Here is a 5902-nt window from a genome sequence, read left to right as displayed (position 1 = left end):
CATAACCCACAACACTGAATAATCATTAAATGTAATAACAAGCTTAAAATTATAGTAAATGATCATGGTTCAAAACCCATAAGCATATATATTTCTTCAAACATGTGGGGATCATGAATTTAACATGAGAATTCTTATTAAGAATCATAAATTTAGGATTCATCATAAAATTCACCTAAATAAAGCATGGAAAATCAGATTCATAGCATGACAAATTCAAAATCTTTCATGAGATCATACATGGACTGAATTGCAATTTAATTACCATGGAAACATTTATTAAACCCATCTTAGGCAACACAAAATATAATAATAATAGAAAAAAAATCAATCTTTAATCGAAAAGGGAGTTTTTGGGCTCCATAGATGAAAGAAACCCATGAATGAAAATCCCACATACCTTAAATCCTTCAACTTAAAAGAGACGTCAATCTTGATGCTTTCTTAAAGGTTCTTGAACTTGGGGAACTTGTATTCTTGATTTCTTGTGGAGAAAGGCTTGGAATTTGTATTCTTAGGGAGAAAGGGGAGGATTTTCTTGAGAGGGATTTGGAAAAGAAGGGCAAATAATTCCCTAAATTATGTCCCAATTCATGTTATGGATGATTTAAGTTGAGGGGAAAACACACAATTGCCCCTCAGGTAATTAAATTCATAACAGGTTATGACGAGCTTACCACGATATGGTCTAATTGTGACGGTGAATTCCACACACCGCAACATGATATGCATGACAAAGGGAACAATACCATGATATGGTCTTATCATGGTGACTTGCTGGATTTTTGATCCAAACATGACCCCAACCTCATTCGAAAAATTTAAAACTTCTCCGAGGTATGCTTCTTATACCCCTGAACATGAATTAACTCCTAAACCAATAACTCGGGGTTGGTAAGACCAAATTAAAAATCCTCAAAGTTTATAGGCCTTAAAAATGACTAAGTCCCTAACACTTAGTGAAATTTTCAGGCCTTAAGCCCTTTATGCATGCAACTAAAAGCTGAACTAAGCTAAGTATAGTTTAGGGTATTACATCTAGTGACAATTTCATTTCCTTGCATTTCTTAATTAGTTCTTTCAGTAGATAGAGCCTGATTTAAAGACTTCTTTCCCTTAGCAAGGTGAGGTTGATTGTTTTTCCTTTTGGTTAGCTGTGTCAAATTGGTTCAGAAATATATTATGCTATTAATGGTAAGTTAATCCTACATGGTTCTGTATGAAAATTTAGTTATATTTCTTATTCTTGAGTTTGAGACTCTTTGACTTACCTCTAATGTTACAAAGGTTTTTGTTTTGACTATCCTTTTTGATATAGCTCATTTTTGGAGCTTGCTTAGTTTTAGGTCTATTTTTTCTTATGTTTATTTCACTTCCTGATAGTAGGTTTGATCTTGACATTCAAATATCCTAGGTTCATTTTTTATATTTGTTGGGTTCATCTCCTAGTGATGTTTTTCCCTTATTATTAGTGTAGAGATTTGATGATCCATTCTTAATGTGATGTGATTCTTGTCTAACTTAGAGTTATGGAGATAAAGGTAGTGGCCTTTTCTTTGATCACTTCAAAAGTTAGCAATTGAAAATTCTTTATATTGAGTTGTTGATTCTTTGGGGTGGTCTTGACATTGACCTTGGTTTTGAGATTTGTATTTTTCTTCTTCAATGATGTGATTCATGTATTGATCGAGTAATGATTGTCCTACTTGGGTTGATTCAAGATATCCCTAATTTAGAGTTTGTTTGGCCTAATGAGGCTTACTGGAGTATTTCTCCTCAATGATTTGTCAAGATGGAGTGTTGGATTGGTTAGTTTTTGGCTTGAGTTGCATTACTCTAAGTTGGTAAAGTTTTTGTCATTGCTAGTATAGTTTGCAACCTTAGGGAGTTATTTAGTATGTTTTGGTAGTTTGTTCCCTCTAGTAGTTGGAGTTGATTTCATATGTTTGAAGTCGATGATTTATCCTATGTTGGGATTTTTTTCTCTATCTATGTTTTAATTTTATCTCGACATGATCTAGTATCGAGATGTATGGTTCAGACAGTATGGCCGATATAAGTATTTGACCTTGGTTTGGATTTTTTGTCTCAATTTTGGATTTGACACCTTTTGATAGTGATTTAGAAGTTGTGATGAATTTGGATTATTAATGTATACTAGCCTTTAGGTTTAGTTTAGGCAGTTAAGACAGAGCAGTTCAGCCTTGATGTTGAGATTTCATCTTGGGAATTTAAGTGTGAGTTTCATTTTAGATTTATCTCGGTTTGGATTTTATTTATAGGATAGTTAAGACTACTCCATGGTTGCCTATTTACTCTTTTTGACTTTGGATATATTATAGTTGATAAGTGTTCAAATGATAGTCCACGGACCTGATATTGGCTCTTTTAGTTTTGACCATGAGCCATCACTCTTTGTTGGAAATTATAGATGATATACTCAGCGGGAGTAGTATTCTAGAGTTGGATTCAGTATGGTTTCATTCTCAGATGATGAAACATCCTGGAGCAGATCGTTCAGTGATAAGTAATTCTGCCTTAATCTTATGGATTATAATTTTTATTATTATCCAGACTGGTTATAGCATTGGTATAGATTATATTCCTTGATTATCTCTATTTATTCACCCATATAACACCTTATAAGATTATTCTCATGTTTGTTGTATTGACTTTTGGCAGACCAGTTTCAGTTCTTGGAGTTCTATGTGATGAGATTGTGCATACAAGGCTCAGGTGATTTTTCTCCTAGTTTATAGTAGATATGTAATGACCCATTAGGTCATTATCTATATTTTTTCTTATTTCTGCCGATAAAGCTTCTCAATAGTCATCCCAAGTCACTAATAACTTATGGGGACCGATAGTTTGGTTACCTAGCAATTCTTTTGGTTCCTCAAAAAACTTTCTCAATTGGAAGTCTTTATTAGTCCTAACTGACCACTAAGCAAAAACATTGGTAAAATAGCCTTGTATGCAAAATTCAACTTCGCCAACACATCCAGAACATCAAAATCTATGAGGTTGCATATCTTATTACTCCAAACAGACCCCAGATGTATCTAAAGGAATTGACTAAAGCTCAAAACCAAGTTCCAAGCTTCATCCATGCTTGGTATTGATCGAGATGTCACGACTAAGATGGTCAAGGCGCGACTGTAGTGCCACAACTTTGGCTAGGCGGAGGGCGCGAATGCGCCACCCGAGGCCTGAGCAAAGCCTATTTAAGGGTTGCCTTGGATGAGATTTTGGTCTTTTGTGCCTCCTTCTTAAACCTTAAACCCTAATGGAGTGTAAAACGTTCTAAATAAGTCTTGTAGGTTGAATTGTAAGTTGAAGCTTAAACAACTTGTGAAATTGAATCTTGCTATAATCTAAGGTAAAATGTCCTTTCATTTAGTATTGATTTTAGGATTTCTTGACTAAAAATCCCTAAATCATTAAGGCTTAAGTGGATCCCCAAATTTGATTGATTGACTCTAATTTCTTCAGAGTTATGACTGCCTAAAATTAGTTAAACAGTGGGTTGGCTTTGGAAACTCATTTTCCAAAGGTGAAACCCACTGGGCTTTTGGTGTTATCTTGAACCCATGGCACAATGATGCCATAATGGGCATTGTTAATCTTGTTGTAATGCTTAGATTGTATTGTTGATAGTTTTTCTCATAGAGGAAGAAGCTTCAACAATAGGAAAAGAAAAGCTTGTTGGTTCATGAATTGCTTAGGCTCAAGGTAGGTTAGGCTTACTTGTAGTTCGATTGAGCTTGATTGTAGTATAACTGTTGATATCTTTTAAGGTTGGGAGAGGTTTAGATAATAAAATATTAAATGGTGATAATTGATATTAGTCGGTTCTTATAGGTTATTGAATTTGCAAGGTGATATGCATGACCCTTAGCCTAGAACCTTAGATAGTCTACCTGTAGTTTCATGAATAGTATGATAATACTCTAGTTTCTCTAATATATGAGAATGGTGTTACACCCTAACCTTAAGAATATGTTGACCTTTTTAGTGCTTAGTTAGGAAATGACCTTGGTGTTGGATTTACTTAGGAGGAATACTTGAAGAAGGTTTCCCTGATAGGATTAGTAAGGTTTGATAAGCCCTTATGATGTGATTTAGATAACATCGACTAATTCGGGTATATGTTAGACCTGTGATAGTGGACTTTGGCATTCTTGGAATATATGAGTGGGACTTGACCCACCTTAAGCTTGAACTATGAAATTCCTTAGAGACCTAGATGCTAGGTGAGTGTCAAAATTATGTCATGGAGATTATTGATGGTTAAACCCCGATTGTTTGATTATATATGTGTTCGGTGGTTGGTTAATAAGTATAAATGATGGATTATCTTGTAGTCATTATATGGATAGCCTTGAGAAAGTGATGATTGTGTATATAAAATAAGAATACTCATGCTCATGGTTATGCTCAAGTTATGTGGTAATTCTTAATAGTAAAGTAGGGTGATACATGTTCTCTTACATCCTTATTACCCTATTATTGTAGGCATGTATTTTCCTATTGATTTGGTTGTATACGTGTATGTATATTGTTGCCTTGAGAAATATGAAATGGCATAATAATGCCTAGTAAATCTGGAAGACGTGTTAATATGATGATAATACCCAGTGAATTCAAAAGAGCTAACGATATATGATGTTTCCCGATGAATTTGAAGGATATGTTGATATATAATATTGCTCGGTGATTTTGGAGGATATGTTGATGTTATGATATTTCTCGGTGAATCCAAAGGATATGTTGATGTTATGATGCTGCACGGTGAATTCGGAGGATATGTTGATGTAATATTGATGCTCGATAAATCAAAAAAAGGTGATGATATTATAATTATACTCGATGAACCTGGAGGATATGTTGATGTTATGTTGATAACGGGTGAATCTGGAAGAGGTAAAGATGTTATGATGTTGTGTGGGTCAAATTTACATAAATACATTGATACTTGTGAGGTTAGACCGTGTGGGGCCAAACAACTTATGTACTTTGGACATGATGTCCTCTTTGGTAAATGGTTATTTATTCCATTTCCTTATTCACTAAATGAGAGGTGTGAATCTTCGTGACCTTAATTGGTAACTAGAAGTAACTTATGTCTATTAATAGGTTAAGACTAATTGGTATATGAAACCTTGTGTAGGACCAAGGTCTTACCTAGTAAATCTATTCGACTTGGAATAATGGTTATATTACGGAATTTCACCTAGTAAAGTTGCTTATGTGGCAACTAGTTATTTCTAATAATTGACTATGACTTAAATAGTAGAAGTCTAGTAAATTAATTGGTGGACCTTACTTGCCTAAAATATTGAAACAAGTCCTTAAGGTTGTGACATGCCTAATGATGATGGGTTTAGTATTGTATGATGAATAACTAGGTTGACTTCTAATAAGTAATGTCGTGGTGGCATAATTGTTGGCTTCTATAATAAGAGTACTAACTAGAAAATGGCATTGTGATAGATGAATAATTGATAGTAGTGGTAACTTGTAGCTTTTCTCTATTGAATGGCTAGTAACTATAAGACTTGTAACCTAGTGGCTTACAGAAATAGAGGTTAAATAGTTTAGAACTCACATGGAGTTTATTGGCAATTTAAAGGATGAGTAATTATATAATTATGCTATAACCATATTGGTTTCGTTATGATTATATTACGATATGGACAATGGACGTGGATCTCACTAATAAGCCATGGCGGGGTTGTGCTACCTGTATCTTCGGCATTTGTGGAGTAGTTGAGCTTTATTGTATTATTGGTTGACCTTTTGGTGTACTCTCTAGTTGTATGGGATGCTGTGATGAGTTCTTTGTGTTGCATTCTTTTGAGTACTTCCCGACGGTATGGGACATCGAGGTAAGTTCTTGTGC

Source organism: Capsicum annuum, chromosome 10 (genome assembly GCF_002878395.1).
Source record: "Capsicum annuum cultivar UCD-10X-F1 chromosome 10, UCD10Xv1.1, whole genome shotgun sequence".
Lineage (NCBI taxonomy): Eukaryota > Viridiplantae > Streptophyta > Magnoliopsida > Solanales > Solanaceae > Capsicum > Capsicum annuum.
Note: the sequence above shows the minus strand (reverse complement) of the source record.